Source organism: Manis pentadactyla, chromosome 3, assembly GCF_030020395.1.
Source record: "Manis pentadactyla isolate mManPen7 chromosome 3, mManPen7.hap1, whole genome shotgun sequence".
In the NCBI taxonomy this organism is placed as follows: Eukaryota; Metazoa; Chordata; class Mammalia; order Pholidota; family Manidae; genus Manis; species Manis pentadactyla.
Genome location: NC_080021.1, coordinates 95,675,039 through 95,693,316, shown reverse-complemented (window position 1 = coordinate 95,693,316; position 18,278 = coordinate 95,675,039). Strand labels below are relative to the sequence as shown.

General features: G+C 45.9%; 1 long non-coding RNA gene across 1 annotated transcript; it reads right to left on the bottom strand.

Moving 5' to 3' along the window:
* Nucleotides 1-1,485: 1,485 nt before the first annotated feature.
* LOC118923897 (uncharacterized) lies at nt 1,486-16,667 on the bottom strand. The gene is made up of 6 exons (XR_005029372.2): nt 14,998-16,667; nt 14,345-14,558; nt 8,565-8,741; nt 7,697-7,840; nt 7,062-7,255; nt 1,486-1,533 (listed from the first exon to the last, which is right to left on the bottom strand). It is a non-coding gene; the product is annotated as an uncharacterized LOC118923897 (long non-coding RNA).
* Between the last annotated feature and the right edge of the window lie 1,611 nt (nt 16,668-18,278).

The following is an 18,278-nucleotide window of genomic DNA, read 5'->3' as shown; positions in this document are numbered from 1 at the left end:
CACACTCAGACCTGAGTGCCTCCGGCTGCATCAGGCCCACCTCACGCCTGTGGGCCTGTGAGCACCCGTCGGCCTCTCCCTTGGGAGCAGAGCCCAACCTGAGCCACACACCTTAGAGTTGCTTTTTAGTCTTTCCCTTTTTAGTTCCTTCCTCCCCTGGACTTTGCCATTTAGGCAAAGCAGTTCCCAAGACCTCCCTGTAAGGTCACAAAGAGGCAGGCCTGTTCTTTCTTGCTTACAGGGTCCCAGTGCAGGCTAACCCCAGTGACCGGCTGGTGACCACACAGCCTGCCACAGCCAGGCCCCAGTCATTGCGCGCTGACCCACTCTTGCCGACAAGGCCTTGGCACGCCTCTGCCCTGGCGGCTGGGATTACAGCTGAGGGTGCCACCAGGAATGTGAGCAGCCCGGTGGTCTGATGGAGCTGAGAGTCCCTGAGTGTCCCCACGTGGGGGGTCCGGGGCTGCATTGCCAGCTTGCTGGGGAAGAAAGGAACTTATTATGTGTGGGCGGCAGCGCCCAAGAGGTGTTGAGCAGAGAAAATGGTTGAAATTCAAGCCACCGTGATGCTGGCAGCCCGGCGCCTGCTGTTAGACAGCCAGATGAACTCTGATAAACCTGACGGCACTTTCTCCATGGCCTGCTCCCCGCCAGGCCTGGAAACTCTAGCACCCCATGGAGAGGGGAGGGCTGCAGGGCTCCCTTGGCCAGGCCTGTTGGGGGAGTTTTAGGCAAGATGCTGATGTAATACAGGCCAGGCCCTTCACCAGTGGTCTGGTGACCACGGGGTCTGCAGGGCAGGTGCATGGCCTGGGGTGTCTGCAGCTGCCATGGGGCAGGGGTGAGAGGAGAGAGAGCTGGGCCACAGAGGGCCCAAGTGCACCAGCCCTGGGATCCGTGCTGGTGACAGGGACCAGAGGCTGGGGAGGAAGGCCCCTGGCAAAAGGCCCCTTGCTAAACTCTCCTGACAAGCTAGTGAGAAGCCTGTCCCTTGCGGAGAGTGACAGCCTGTCCAGCAAACTCCCTGTGTTTCCTTTCTCAGCCTGGAGATTGTGGTGATCTCCCTCCTTGGTAGAGTCCACATCTGTGTGCTTGACCTCAAAATCCTTGTGTCCATGTACCAATCCTGGATGTAGTTAATGCCGCTGAATCTACATTTAAAACAAGGTCACAAATAGAACTACAATCACACTTATGGATATATATCCAAATACCTATATTTTGCCACAACTTAAAAAAAAAATCCTCCCAGTCCTTTATTTTTGACCTGAAGGACGAAACCCTTAGGAGCTCCAAAGTGAAGAGAGAGGGCTGGCTGAGCAGAGGGCTGGCCGTGAGCTCAGGAGATTCCAGGCAGAAAGTTGTGGATCCTCTGGTCAGTGGTGCGGCCCGGATGGGGATGCGGCCTAGAAGCTCTGATGCTTCTAGGAGGTTGATGACTCGTGGCTGAGCTTGGTGGGTAGGTATTGAACATCTGTGAGTGAAGGGGGCCCTGCCCCTTCAGAAGAGGGCTGTGCAACCACAGCAAGCTTCCTGAGAGGCAGAGGCAAAGAGGAAAAGCACAAATGGATTACAGATCAGAAAGAGCTTTTAAATTATCACAAATATCTAACTTCTCTGTAGGACAATACGGGTGGCGCCTCTTTTCCTTCCCTCTTCTCTTGCCTTCCCTCTTCCCTCTTCCTTCCTCTCTTCTTCTTTTTCTGCTGTTCATCATATAAAACATGGCTGCTCCCACTTCTTAATAAGTCATTCAACTGCTTGCACATAAACCATGCAGCATAATTTTTTTAAATGCTCCACTTTTCTGATCTGATCAGAAGTATTCATGCTTGGATAGACACACTCAGGCGACGGCAAAGGTTCCCACATGACTGCACTGACCTGGGCTCTCCTGTGTCCCTAATACCTGCCCCCTTCTCTACACCCGGAACACCGTGATTGACCGCTCTCATGGCAAGAAGCTAAACTTGAAAAAGCCTTAAAAATGGCTACTATTTGTCATAATTCAAAATAATCAGAGCAGACCATTGTTTCAACCATTTTGTACTAGGTGGACATGGGTCTATGAGATGACAAGTAGATGCTCTTCCAAAATTACTTCTAAAATTGTTGTAAATATCTTCTGCCTTCTAATCAACTATTTAAGCTACAGGCAGCTGAGAAGAGATTATGTGTGTGAAAGCTCCTTGATTGGAAGACTTAGCATTAGTGTCCCTCATTAGGAGAGCTGTGAAAAGAAGCAAGCACCCCAGTGTGGGGTGGAGGGAGAGGGGGCACATTGCAGAATGCCACTCTGTGCTCCCATCGGCAGATGAGCTGATAACCCTTCATTTTTTATTACAAGCAAAGCACAGTTGTTATCTGATTGCAAAACAAAACACATTCACTGTTAAAAAAATAATAACTTTGGGAAATGCAAAAGACAACAAAGGATCAATTTCTTTTTAATTTGATTCTTTTTAAAAATCTTCTTTGGGTCCTTTATGGGGAGAAAAAAAATGTTTTCAAAAGAGACCCATTTCCAGGAGATTACCTACAAGGAATAAAACACCTCTGCTGACAGTTTGAGTAACCAAGCCAGTAAACATCAAGAAACGTATTCTCAGAAGTGAGATCCAGGATTTTTAGCCAAAATTGAGAAAAAGGTGGAGTCTTGATGGTCCTATGTTACTGGATTTTCTGTTTATGACAGAGGAAGCAATATGGACAGACAATACAGCAAATTGGGAAAAGCATTTAGTGAGCCATACGGGATCCTGGTCCTCTGTGGACTGTAACCTCCGTGTGCCCTTGGGAGGTCTTCAAATGCCTTTAGAGCCTCAGTGTCCTCACCTGTAAAGGGGAGATCTTAATGGCTGCCTCCCAGAGACTGCAAGGAACCAATGAGCTGATGTACGGAGAGAGTCTAGTGCCACATCTGGCATATAGCTACGTATTCAGTAAAGAGCCAAGCCCCTGAATTTCTCTACCAAGCACACCCCTGGAATCGTCCCCAGTGCCTCTCGGTCATGAGGACAGTGGGTCCCAAGCCTTTCTGAATAAGACAACAGGGACTGGGGTTATCCAAGGTGTGGTCAGCTCATTCCAGATGGTCTTTTTCTTTTTACTTGGTTCTGATTCCATGAGCCTGCCTGTTGCTCTCAGACTCCCAGGCTGTGGGAAAGGTGCCCATCAGGGTGTGGAGGAGACCTCATCATGTTTTTATCTTTCTGCTCTGCTGGAAGTGAAAAGGGTCTGAGTCCCTGGACTGTGTGCCAGAGAGACAACGTGCCTCTGCAGGGATGGGAATGGTGGCCCGTTCCGCAGGAGACACTTTACCCCCACACGTTGTTCCAAATGCTACTGCCACCAGCCAGTGGGGAAGACAAGATTCGGCACTAGGACTGTGCTGGGCCTCTGTCTACTGATCAGCAAAGAGGAGGTCGGTCAGGTCTGCACTTACTGTCACTGAGGAGGGTGGAGCAGGGAGGAGCAGGGACTAAGCCCCGCCCCTGGGGCCTAACAAGCGGCCCAACTGGCTGCAGCCTTTCTGTTGCATAAACGAAGACATGGACCCCTTGTCTCAGTTGGGTTCTTCTAGCTGGAGTTTTACTGCCTCCTTGAAACCCCTGCTCATTTCTCATATGAAGTGCTGAGACTCTCTGATTTTGTCATGTGAGGCCTTTGTCTGCACTGGTGGCCATAAGAACATACCCCAACATGTGGCTTAAACAACAGACACTCATTTCTCACAGTTCTGGAGGCTGGGAGCCCAAGATCTGGCGCCAGCTGAGGGGTGTCCAAGGGCAGTTTCCTGCACTGACCTGCGAGCCTGGCTCTGCTGCCGCACACTGTCCTCAGAGACCTCTAGGCACACTTGTGTGGGCAGTGAAAGGCAGTGAGCATCACTAGGCCCTGACTCCAGCTCAGGGTCTGGGATGTGGTCCAAGAAAACCCTGTGCAGCTTGCGCTGAGTGTGACATCGCCTCCCAACCACAGAGCTATGTGCTTGGGGACAGTGAACGGACATCAAGAAGAGGGGCTCCCAGCCATTCATGGTAAGGAGCAGGGATACGTGAGACCCACAGAACTTCCCCAGCCTCGAGGAATTCTGCGGAGGTTTCATGCTCTGCCCTAATAGTGTTCTGCCAAAACTGCTTCAAGATGAATAAACTGGACTGGGTACATTCTCCTGGAGGACCAGAGACATGGTTCAAATGTGAGCAGCAGGTTGAATCTCTATAACCAGTGTTTGAATAGCCAAGAGTGAGCCAGATTCAATTCTGTGTTTGGCTTAGAACCTTCCCCACTCTTGAACATCAACTCCAAGAACTTCCAGAAAGTTCTTACCCTGGTCCAGCCTAGGATGAGCAGCACAGGGCTGGTGGCCACCTCAAATGCCATGGTCACCAAGTTCAGGAGACACTGCCTAGCCTAGGCCTTGGCTCAGAAAAGCCACCTTGGGAGCCACTGATTAACACCCACATTGGGGACACCCAAGGGAAACACGTTCAGAGAGGTCAAAACTGAAATTGCAGTGGAGACACTGCTACCTCCAGACTTGGAGGTTTAATGACCAGTGGTACCTGGTGTTGAGTGTCAATGTTCCCCTTTTATGGGCAGCAAAACACAGTAAAGTTGGGCACAATACTCCCGCTTGCCCAGGAAGTCAGGGGCCTCCGCAGCCCTGCCATGAGCGCTATTTGCCCATGTGCTAGCTTGGCGGTGATTACCCCATTTCCGTATCAGCGTGTTTCTGGGGTGGCCCCCCAGGCAGTGCCCTTTCCCTGCGGTGCTGCCTGTGCCCCAGCATCCAACTCAGATGACTGCCAGGGAGACCCTAGCTCTCCGCAAACCTCTCTGCTTACTGTGGAATGAGGCCAGCCCTTTGGGGACAGCGGTTCTGTCTTCGCTTCTCTGGTGTCATACGGTGTCTGATATCGAGGGGGAGCAATTCATACTCATCCCATGGAGGGGAGAACAAAGAGGCCTGAGAGACTGAGGAGGTGCTGGTTTTAGGAGCATTTTTCTCCTGAGAACTGTATCTGGCCCAAGGCAAGAGAGGCAAGCTTTCTTCAGTGGGTCTCTTGCTACCACTTCTCTGTCTCCTTTTTGTCCACCTTCCTCTGACTTCCACTTATGTGATCTGCCCACATGGGCCCCACATAATCATGCAGGACTATATCACTGTTTTCCAAACAGAGGGATGCACACCCCATTTTCTCTTAGGTTTTCTACACACACAAAAATCAATAATACGGGATCTCATAGTGAAAAGGTTATTCATAGTGCAATTTGCCCTCCAGCCTGTTCCTGACAAGGAACAAGAGAAGGTCCCAGGTCATGTGCTATGCCTTTACCACCTCTCGAATATCCATTTTAACAAAGAAATCACAGGCAAGACCATCAGTGGGAAAGAATATCCATCCATAACTGAAAAGTGTAATTCTTCCCACCACAAAAAGAAATTGTGTGATGTGATGGGGTGTTAACTATCTTTACAATGGCAATGATATCACAATATGTAAATATATCCAATCAACATGTTGTACACTTTGAACATACCCAATATTATATGTCTAATATGTGTCAGTAAAAAAATAAATACAACTGGAGAAGTAAGTCTCCTAATAAGGCTAATCCTTTTATGGTAGTGATTTAAGTTTTCCTTGCAAAGTTCATCAACCCAGCTTAAAGGAAAATGCTAAGTAACTCCTTGTAAAGGCAGTGCAAGTTTATGGTGAGAAAAGCAGGAAGTTGTTACATGATATGTGAATGATTTAAGTTTGGGACACACTTGAATAACCATATATTTTTTCCTTCCTCTTGCTGCCTTTCTGCACATCCACACCTGGCCTCTCCAGGTCCTGCTTGCCCATTTCAGAAAGGGTCAGGGGACAGTGGAAGGTCAGTCAGAGGTGGGCACTGCTCAGACAGATGCTTCTGCCACCAGCCCAGCATGTCTGCCCAATACCCTCACCCTGACGAGGCCAATCTGCAGACCAAACCCCTAATTACTTTTTCCCTAGGGCTGCCCCACTTTGCAGCAAAGCGCGCCAGCCAGGCTCAGCTCTGTGCAGTCTCATTCATCAGAAATCACTTAAAGGCTAATGAACAGGCCTCCGCGTGGGCCACATGTGAGCAGATCAGGTATCTGGTGGCTGCCCAGGCAGGGGAGCCTCACCACAGAAACATGTGGTGACTAAGTTCTCAGGAAAGAACCAGGGTTTCCATTATCCTAGGCTTTCTAGGTAATGCAATCTCAAAATCAATTCTCATTAAAAACAAGTGATATTAATACCTCTGACAGGTTACATCTTAAGTGATAATTAAAAGCATATTTCCTGACGCTTAGCTGCTATGAAATGCATCCCTGTATATGCCACAGAGGGGGTCTCGTGCTAAGACTCCATAGACACTCATTAGCTCCCCTAGGAAACCTCATAGTTCCTGGAGTGCCATTCATTATTTTAATCTGATTTTCTTCACTCATGTGAAATAGGACCTGGCATTGGCACTTTCTTTCTCCATCTCCACCAAGAATTTTTAGAAGCTATGAACACTGTCATAAACTAAGGAGAAAAGATTTACTTTGCACCATGCTGCCTTCAGAGCAATCGGTGGAGTTTCTTCATCACTGCCAACACTAAGTTGTATACGTTTTATAAATCTCCCTCAATTAGCAAAAGGCAGCGTGGCAGCTGAGATGTTTAATTCTTTATCTGAGGTGTCACAGTAGCAGGAATCTTGGTGTTGGGGGCCTGGGTGAGAAGTGGGGTGACAGGGGCTCAGATTTTCAGAAGAGTATGAGAATTTTTACAATGGCCAGGAATAGTCACTGATGTAGCCCTTTCAGTGTTAAGATGTCAAATTTTATCTTGAAAACTATCTATTGGGGAAAAAAATGGGAACTCTCAATATCTCTTTCTTCTGACCTGGATTTATGGATCACTAAAACACATCATTCAGGCACAGGAATAAGTGTCCATTATGTGTCGCTCTGGTTTGCCAGGGTGTCTGTAACACAGCACCACCAACTGGGTGGCTTACAACGAACAGAAGGTCATTGTCTTACAGACCTAGAGACCAGAGGGGTGAAAGTGAGGTGTCAGCAGGGCCGTGCTCCTCCTGAAGCCTCCCGAGGAGGGACCTTCCTGCTTTTCCTGGCTTCTGGCCCCCCAGGCCTTCTCCTGGGCTTGCAGCCGCATCCCTCCCAGCTCTGCTTCTGCCTGCTCGTGGCCATCTTCCCTCCACGCCCTGTCTTCATCTTCCTCTGAGGACACCAGACATATTGCATCAGGGGCCACCCACTCCAGTATGACCCCTTCTTAACTGATTACAGCTGCAGTGCTCCCATTTCCAGTAAGGTCACATCGGAGGGACTGCGGGTGAGGACATTAACAACACTTAGGGGGACACAATTCAACCCATTAGATGCATAGAAAGACAGATTCGTCAATAAGTGATTTTGGATAGCTGGCTAACCATTAGGAAGAAAAATGAATTCCTTAATTCCTTATCCACTCCTTACCACAAAAGTGTCAAAGAAATCAAAACCTTAAGTGTGAAAAATCACTGAAGTATTAAAATCATAGCAGCCAAACATAAAACTTATGTGCAGGCACGGCTTGGAGAGCTTTACACATATGTCACTCTGCTATCACCTCCATTTTACAGCAGAGAACACTGAGGCACAGAGAAGTTCATCACTTACCTGAAGTCACACAGCTGGTAAGCACCAGAGATGGGATTCAAACCCTGCAGCTTGGTTCCAGAGTCTGTGCTCTTGATCAATTTTATATGAGTAATGCAGTCTTGGGGAAGGCAATTCTAATGTCCATTTTTACTGTACACTTTCCTGTAGTGTTTAAAATTTTTATAATGGATATGTACTGCTCTAAAATTAGTAAGAAAATACTTCGATCTGTCTGCCCCCATCCCTTTCTTCTGCCCACCCCTGCCTTCCTCCCACTTGTACCCTCCCCTACCAGGGCCAGTCAGACTCTTAATCTGCCCAAGGTTTGTAGCTAAAGGAACCCACTAGCTTCTACAATGGAATCTTTGCCTTAGAACTGCACTCTTAATTCTATACCCTTCTGGAATTTTCTGCCTTCCTTGATGCTGAGACCAAGTAACTGTCTCCGACTCGGTCAAGTACACATTCCCTTTCACAGTTCTGAACCGGCTGCTTGGGCTTTTCTCCAAACCAGGCTTCTCGAGCATTGGAGTGCTTACAAATCCCCTGGAGAATTCATTACACTGCAAATTCTGACTTTGCCCGGGGAAGAGGATGAACCCGAGACCCTCCACTGCCCACAAGCTCCCAGGTCAGGCCCAGGCCCACGTCCTTGGGCCACACGGGGGTCCTAAATCTCTGAACCTCTGCCTTCTCCATCAGCTCTTCCTTGTGCCTCTGTGTCCCCCTGAAAACCAGGACTGCAGACCCTGAATGGAAAAGACCCAAAGCCGGAGGCTGAAATCCTCCCCTAAGAATCTGACTGCCCAGCAAGCTGCTCTCAGGAAGGTGCCCTGGGGAAAAAGAAAAATGAGGGTGGAGCAAAGAGCTTTCTTGTTCAACTTACTGCAACTTGGCCCCAGAAACAAAGCCTTCTGAAGCCTCCCCATGGGAGGCAGGACTCGAAGTGGAAGAATTCCCCAAAGTTGGGCATATGCCCAAAGGAGCCGGATGCTGGCAGTGGGGGAGTTTTGCTTCCTCCTTCACTCAGGCATTTTACCTGTTCCCTGCTAAGTGTAAGTCCCTGAAATAGACACACATTAATTTTGTTGAAAACAGCAGAGAAATGATCTGGGGTCTTCAGCACTCTTTTCTTCTGGGACACAAAGCGCGTGTAAATGTAGTGTCTAATTCCTTTGCAAAACCAGCCATCACTCCTTCTTAACAGAAGGAAGAAACTAACATGATTTCCTGAAGGGCCCCTAAGCAGGGGGGCAGAGGCAGCACCAGTACAAGGCTCCAGGCATCACTTCTGACAGTGCTTACTGATAGGTTCTTCATAGCCAGAGAAGAAAGGTGCCCGCGTTTATTGAACCCTACCATATGCCAGGCTCTGTACATAGGGGATCACATCAGAGCCAGTAAGCGGCCAGAATAAAACTACTAACCCAATCTGCTGACCTTAAAAGCAAACCAAAACCACAGTGAGGTGTCACTTCATACCAGTTAGAATTGGTATTGTTTAAAAGCCACAAAGACAACTGTTGGTGAGGATGTGGAGAAATTGGAGCCATCGTGTACTGTTAGTGGGATTTTGCAAAGTGGCATAGCCACGGTGGAAAACAGTATGGAGGTTCCTCAAAAAATTAAAAATACCCCTATCATATAATATAGCCATCCCACTTCTGGGTATTTACCCCCAAATTCAGCATCTTGGAAAGGTATCTGCACTCCCACGTTCATGGCAGTGTTGTGCACAATCGCCAAGACTCTACAACAAAATGAATGTCCATGAATGGATAGATAGAGAGAATGTGGTACACAAAGGCAGTGGAAGATTCAGCCTTGAAAAAAATGCATCGCAACATGGATGGAGCTGGAGGGTATTATGCTCAGTGAAATAAGCAAAGCGGAGAAAGAGAAATACCAAATGATTTCACTCATCTGTGGAGTATTAAAACAAAGGAAAAACTGAAGTAACAAAACAGCAGCGGAATCACAGAACCCAAGAATGGACTAACAGGTACCAAAGGGAAAGGGACTGGGGAGGATGGGTGGGAAGGGAGGGATAAGGGGGGGGAGGAAGAAGGGGGGTATTAAGATCAGCATGCATGTGGGGGTGGGAGAAAGGGGAGGGCTGTACAACACAGAGAAGACAAGTAGTGATTCTACAACATTTAGCTATGCTGATGGACAGTGACTGTAAAGGGGTTTATAGTGGGGACCTGCTATAGGGGAGAGCCTAGTAAACATAATATTCTTCATGTAAGTGTAGATTAAAGATAACAAAAAAAAAAAAAAAGAAAAAAAGAAAAGGGGGATTACTCCATGATGGGATAAAACTAACTATAAATCAACGATTAATGCATGCTTTAAATATCCTTAATTTTGATCACTTAAAAGGGGTCAGATGATCGGCTATGGAGGTACACTTTTCTGATAATATTCCTTTCTCTTAAAAAAAAAAAAAAAGCAGTTCCTTTGTGGTGACCTCCAATGAGTTCTACACAATGGTATAAAGGGCAGATCAAAGTGTGGGCAAAGGGTCTGTTTGTGTTTATACAGAGGATCAAAGCCTAATTTGGCTACCCCAAAAATGAACTAAGATACGATATGAAGAAGAACTTCCAAAATCAGCACTCTCTGGAAGAGTCATACCAGAAGATGATCATCAAAAAACCCCAACAAAGATCCAGGCGATGCTGCAGTTGTAGCTGCATTCATCCCACCGGTTCCTGGACTTGCCATGGGAATGAGGAAGGAGATATCTAAGCTGGCCTGTGCATACATTAAAACAACAAATTTGACTGGATCTACACTGTTGGAACTCAACCAAGAATTAGGAGAAGTGCAAGTTGTAGTGCTCCAAAATCTTACAACTACAGACTATCTACTGTTAAAAAAACATATGGGATGTGAACAGTTCCCAGGAATGGGCTGTTTTAATTTGTCTGATTTCTCTCAGACTGTTCAAGTACAGTTGGACAATATCCATCATATCATAGACAAATTTTCACAAATGCCTAGGGTGCCTAACTGGTTTTCTTGGCCTCACTGGAGATGGCTGGTAATTATAGATTTGCTTTGGTTATGTAACTGTATTCCTATTATGTTAATGTGTGTGTGCAATTTAATTAGTAGTTTAAAACCTATACATGCTTAAATTACTCTACAAGAAGACATGTCAAAGAAATAATCAATCTTCCCATGTTTTCTTCCGCCTGCTACTTCTATACCTTTTCTTCTTCCTCCCTAATTACAACCCTTAAATAGAATTCGTGCCTCATATCGAATTTACTGAGTATCATAATTCCTCCAAGTGCTAAAGATACCTCAAGACAAATGCTGGGCATAGAAGCCACAGGGCATAAATCTGCAAAGAAGTAAAAAGCTAACCTTTTCAAACAATATGGCTTCTCTCTCACTTACCAACTTCACATCTCCCTGTATGGCCCCAGAAGATGACTGGTTAGCCAGAGACGGGTAAGATTCCTCAAGGGAGGAACAACCTAAGACAGGCACATTCGCAGCGGGGCCATCAGGTGAGAAATTGGGGATCAACAGAGGTGAGGCTTAGAACCTCTCCCCCCCTGTTTTGAGAGAAATCTTCTGCATCCATGGATGTTTTATTGCCCTTGTTTAGCTTGGATTAACACATAGTCTACAGGCACACACCTGATCATCTGCATTTGCTCTTTTACAACACTAAACTAAGTTTTCTACCTTTATCTTACATCTACCTACCACTTCAGCATTTTATTAAAAATAATACTAATAATAATAATAAAGGGAGAAATGTGGGATCCACATATAAATCAAGTATAAAAATCAAACGAATATTCATATTTGACCTGATTGTTTATAGTTCATAATGCGTGATCAAAACCGAAAGTTTCTGTGATATGACTGCCCTTACACTGTTCACCATGTAAGAACTTATTCACTACGTAAGAATTTGTTCACCATGTAAGAACTTGTTCATTATACTTCAGAAGATTGGAGACTGTTGAGAATTAGGCTTGGGGTTGATTAATGATTGTGCATTGAGTCCCCTATACAGAATTTTATTGTTGTTAACAACCATTTGATCAATAAATATAAGATATGCCCTCTCAAAAAAAAAAGCATCAAAATGGACGAACTTTGAGAACATTATACTAAATGGAATAATCCAGTTACAGAAAGACAAATACTACATGATCCCACTTGTATGAGGAATCTAAAATGGTCAAACTCACACAAGCAGAGAGTAGAAGGTTCTTGCCAGAGGCTGGTGGAAGGAAAGGCAAGTTAAGCCTATCAGTGGGTATAACGTTTCAGTTAGGCAAGTTGAATAAATGCTGCCTATAGTTTACAATACTATATTATGCATTTAAAAATCTGTTAAGAGCATAGGTCTTGTGTTATGTGTTCTAATTTAAAAAAAGATGTTTCTAAGAATGCAAATTACATATATGAATCAGGACAGTGTTATTTTAATGAAACAATGTGTCCACCACACTATAGTGTATGGGATACCCAATGTAAAGACCTATGTGTAAGGATGTTTCTAAAAAAAGAAATGATATAAATACCAGTTACAGATTAACAAAATTACTGTCCTATAAATTATATGAGAAGAGTAGGTAGAGTGTGGGTGAAAAAAATTATCTGTGTGGGGAACAAAAAATTCCTGGTAGATTAAGGGATTCTGAAATGGCCCCACATGTTTTTAGTGTATGTCCATTTCTTTGATTCATCCTGATTAATGTGATTTAAACAGATATTTATCATGTAGTTATTATCTAAACACAAGGTGTGTTAGGGGATTCCAACACGGGCTAGAATAATGTCTGTCCTTTACTGTTTAAAAGGGAAGGTAAGAAAAACAAATATGTAATTATTTCATATTTAACCAGCTGGGCAAGTTTGGAAAAATATTGAGATGTCCCCTCCATTTTGTAACTAGGACGAATGGTGAAGTAGCCAGGGCTGAGGGCGGACTGGTGAGGCGGGGTTGACTTGGAGAGGAAATCCTGCTGAGCAGCCCACCTGCCGCTGTGGAGGTGGAAGGGGGGTGGAAATCCTGACACATCTTCAGAGACGCCCCTGGGCAGCTGCAGGGCCACCAGCAGGAGGAGCCCTCTCAGCTCAGGTCTAGGTTTTTCCTGGTTCTGAGTAAATGCAGTTAGTGACCTTTGTTCCCTGGATTCTTGATACTCCCATGTAATTGCTGATTAAAATGAGGTTTGAGCCCACGTGTGGATTTCTCTGCATGTAGATATCCATGCTGGTCACACTACGCTTAGGAGACGGTAGGGAGCTCTCTCCTCAACAACCATAAGCCCCAATTTGGTGGTCTGCCACTGCCAAGAATCAAAAAGACATCCTTAAACTCACGTTTACATTAAGTTCCTGAATTCCTTTTTGTTCTTTTGTAGAAAAGGCTGAAATATTGGAACCGTGAAAATTAGCCATCGCTGCTGTCCTTGCCATTAGCTCACTACCTCCTTTTGCTCTCATTCCCATTTCTACTGCTTCCTGCACCTAAGCATCCTGCAGCTAAAACACCAGCACACCCCACAAATTCACAAACCACCTAGGATCACCCCTTGTAGATCTGGAGCCTGTGCTCATGTTTATGTCAGAGTTAAACTTCCATACACAAAATGAGAACTGCAATCCTGAAGTGACCTTGATCACTTTCCAGCCTGACCAGCATCACGCAGGGCAAACCTTCCAAGTTGGCTTGGCCAGAATGTGGGAAGGCTGTGTTGTGGAAACACTGCATGGCGCCATGGCAACGGTATGGACAGCATCCCCCACCCCCCATGCCTCTACGTGTTTCTGAGACATGACTGCAAAGTACCAGCCATGTTCAGAATCAACCTCATTCTAAAGAGGAATTATGCCTCCGTGGCCTTTGGATGATGAATGATTGCAGACCCCAGGGCCAAATCTAGAGATACGGCCATGCGAAGCAAAGGAATGAGCAAGAGCCATCCGTGGCTTGTTTCATTTAAGGCTTCAGCTAAATGTAATACATCATTTTGTTCTTATATAAGAAGACTTTATGTGAAACTTTCATCCTATTCTTTGTAAATATTATTGAGTTCCTACCACCTGGCATTCATGCACCCAGTATTTGCATGGTGTTGATTGACAAGCCGTGGAGTTTTCTCTAAGAGACCAAGTGTCCCTGCCCTCAGGATTTTATCCTCTAAGGTGCGAAAAATAAAATGAGGCTTCTCTTTGAACCCCAATCTTCACTTTAAAAATATGGAGGGAGTAAAAAGGTACACATAACGTGCTGGAAAAAAAACATTTCCTCACCTTTTAATCAATCATGTAGCCATTATTTGCCCACTAAGGATGAAAAAAAAAAAAGAAAGAAATCTACTACTGTGAATGGACACCTGGTACAGATACTGCCAGGGCGTATTTCACTGCCACAAATTGGGGTGCACATTAGGCCATTCAGAGATATTGTGATATTAAACAGAACACAAATTGAAAAGTGAAACTTGACATGGAAATAGCACATCATATTGTAAACCAAAAATAACTGATTTTTGGATTATCCAAACTTGGATATATAATAAGATCCTCTACTATCATCACAGCCACAGTTCATCTCGGGTCAGCCATCCTTCCCTCTTGCCCACAGGGTGCCATCGCCCAGAGTACATCTTGGGGTCTGTATCTTACCTCTAATTAGGGTATATTCTTCAAGTCCTTGGAGTAGGGTTCTACCTGTCCCTCTGCCAAGAACACGACTGAAGGCAGCTGGGAACAGGGCTATTAAGAGATGGGAGGAGAACAGACACAAATTTTCTCCCCATTGGGCTTTTCAGATTAGGAAAAATATGTAGCCTTCAATCAATGGAAAATAACAGAGCCTCAAGAAGTCGATGGAAATCACCTGTGAAAAATTATAAGCTTTACACCAGGGGTAACATATTTAGTTGCAATTTGGGGTATTTTGTTGGAAGGATGTTGAAGTCCCAAACAGATTAGTTCCCATCATCTGCTCCCCTAACTCTAACCAGGATTCACTGGACCTGATAATGACTTTATGCCCATCCGTTTCCAGTTTTGGAGCAACTTGAAATACTCATTTCTTTCACCCTCCCACCATCTGCTCTTTCACACAAAGAGGCAAAGTGAGGCGTGCCCACTCAGTTCCATTTATTCTGACCCTCCCCAGCTGTTTCCTTTTTTTAACCACCCCCAGAGATAAATGTCTTCATTCTTTTTATGCTTGATTCTAAGCAATCATGAACTGATCCAGTTCTTCTCACCCCCAGAGGTACAAAGCTATGACTGCATGAAGACCAGAAAAACAAGAAGACAGATCTGACCTTTATTTTCTTGTCTTTGAAGAGCATCCCAGCACTCAAGTGAGATGCCACATTTTTAAATAGGTCATGGGGTGGCAGTTTTCTTCCATGTTGAAATGTAGCCCATGGAGATGAACTTTATGGTGATGTAATGAATGCATAATTTAGCCAAGAACCACTGATTGAATGGTCATTCTGTGTAAGGCAGTGGAAGAAATGCCAAGGGGTTACTATCTAGTTGAGGGGTAAACATACACACAAGAAAATTAACTCATAATAGAGGAGGCGTGTATGGGCTCAGTCAGTGGTATAAGAAGGGAGAGAACATTGTGAACCAGAGCATCCGGGGAAGGCATGAGGGTTGGTGCGGCTGAGCCAGGAGGGCAGTAGGATAGCATGACTGAGGAGGAGAGAGAAATGCCCACTGGATGCCCACTCTGAGACGGCCCTTCCGGGAGCACAAGGAAGGTTGGCACTGGAGAGCAGGGGACATCGTTTCATGGTGACAAGGAAATCTGCCCCTCCGCAGGCTGCTGTTACCTCCATCTGCTGTGCGCACCATCACACAACAGACTCCGAGGCAGACTGTACCTTCCAAAAGTGGACACGGTCATATTTCTAGTCCCACATGCTCTTCCAGAATGTTGTCGCTGCCCCATCAAGACCCCATTTCCCCAGGCCTTGAAGTGGGTGGGAGCTCCCCTGCGGTGGACTCAGTGAGTAAACTGCAGCGGAAATGATGCTGGGTGTCTCCGAGGCTTGGTGGGCCGGTGTCTGAGTGACCGCTGTGTGCAGGGCACAGCCCCCTCCTCACGGGGGCGCCAAGATGGCCCCGCTGCACGGAGCCTGCGGGGATACACAAAGCACAGGGCGTGGGCCCCGCCTCTGAGGCGCTTACAACATTAAATGAACATCACTAGACCTTAGTTCTTAGGGTTGCTGTATCCACATGCCGTGAGGCGTGGGGGGCATGTTAAGAGGTGGGAGGACCTGATAAACATCAGCGGGACCTAATTATGAGAAAATACCCCACGAACTAACACAGGGCAAGAATAAGGGTGTGAGGGAAATAGCCCTTACATTTAGCACGTGCTTCTGAGAAGAAACCAGTTCCGTCCAGTGGGTTAAAGTAGAATTTTGACCAAGTAAGCTGTAGTAAGTGCATTTTTGCCCCAAAGTTCATCAGTGTGAAGTTTTCTGTTTCTGGCGATGCATAAGGAATGGCTTAAACTATCACAAGAACGGCTGGGGGAACTGGGTCCACTCAGAGAGCTCCTGGTGCCCCCTTGTGGGACTGCCTGAGAAATGTTAAAACAGAGCACATTTGAGGGCACCTGGAGTCTACCACTCAGAGATTATTTCGTGAGAGTGAATCGAAATTAACAATTGGCATACTTCACTACCACTGTGAGGTACCACAAATAGGATGTCCTGAAGCAAAGCTGAGAATTACCTAAGACCCAGCATCTTGCTGACAGTGCTGGAGTTCTGGATGCCCGTGGGTACAAATCCCAGGGAAGCTGGGCTCCGGCGCGGAGGAAGGCCGCCTGGAGCCGAGTGAGGGGAGGGCTTGCCGGCTCCAGGACCGTGTGCTCCGCAGAGGAATCATCATACCTTCATCTGAAAAAGAAGAGCCTCAAGGGCTGTCGTGATGATCAAAGAATAACAACAGATATGAACCTACTTCAAAATATAAACCTCCGTCCCAGTGTGAATGATTATTACATTTTGCACTTTAATCGGGGGTCAATCGGCCTGAAGTCCTATTCAACGGTCAAGGCAGAAACTTTTGAGAGTTGATCTGCTAAATGCCAGTGGGAAGACCTGGGGTGTTCGCTCCAGGAAAAGGCATTTGGCTAAAAATCAATGTCTATTACTTTGGGGAAATGGATATAAGTGAAGAGACTTCCACATTATTTATGAAGAAAGGTGGAAACTTAAAATCACTGTTTCTGGAACCCCTGTGAACACCCAGGAACAGGACTAGGAAAAAATCTTCTCTACAAGTCTTCCTTTGTTAGTGTATGGCCCTGCTTTTGTCTTAGTGACCTAAGCAGTCAAACTTTTTTTTTCCCCACATCTAGTACAGAACTTAAATTGGCTTGTTCACTTTCTTTCACAGTAACAGTGATACCGTATCTTTGATCTCCAAGACTCTATACACTAGCTTAGAAGTTACTCTAACTGCACAAGGATGCCTCTGTAGCATCTAGCAGTCTCTGCAGACTGGCTCACACACAGCTATTGCATCTTTCCTCTGGAGTCCCTTCCTGTACTGCAGGGAGGAGGGAGGAGAGACATTTGTTACACTCCCTTGCAACTGGGCACATCATGGTTAATTTTAAGCGTCAGTTTTGCTTGGCCAGAGTGGTGCCCAGGTATGTGGTCAAATATTATTCCGAATATGTCTCTGAGGGTATTTGTGGATGAGGTTAACATGTTAATTTGTGGATTTTCAATAAAATAGACAGACCTCCATAATATAGATGGGCCTCTTCCAATCAGCTGAAGACTTGCATAGAGCAAAAGACTGACCCTCCCACGAACATCAGGGAATTCTGCCAGCAGATGCCTTCAGAGTTCATCTGCAACACTGATTGCTCCCGTGTCTCCAGCCTGCTCGCATGCCCTGCAGATTTTGGATTTGCCAAACCTCTGTAACCCATGGAGCCCATAAATCTCTTGCTATATGTATACACACAGCCTTTTAGTTCAATCCTCACCAGAGCCCTGACTAATGAGATTTATGTTCCACCAAACCCAATTGCCTGGGACTTGAATTCTCAACTGACTTAGAGGCAATAGAAGCAGGGTGCAACTGACGTGGACACACCTGAAACCTTGGACGCTCAGAGCTGCAGCTACAATGGCAGGGGACTTTCTGGTGATGACAGAATTGCAGCCCTGTGGTGGTCCATTTCTGTGATGTGCCTTTGGGAGCAGTTCCTGGAAGCTCAGCCTAGAGTTTCTTCATTTTCTTCAGTGTCACCAATGATTGTGTGAGTCACTTAATGCCATGTAATAAATCCTTCTCTGCTTAAACTAGCCAGAGCAGACTCTGCTCTTTGCAGTGAACCCTGACCAGTGCGGCACATCGGTCATTTAGCGCCTGAAACTCCTATTGTTAACGGAAGAAACCAGGAGTAGCAGCGATCCAACAAAGAACCTTCTAGGATGGCCCAGTGTGAGGGAAGCCAAGCTGAAGTTCTGAGTAAATGGAGACTCCACACCAGTGTCTCTTTGATGCAAAGACTCAATGTGCCTGAGTTGGATTTCATTCCCTGTCACTCACCACAGACCAG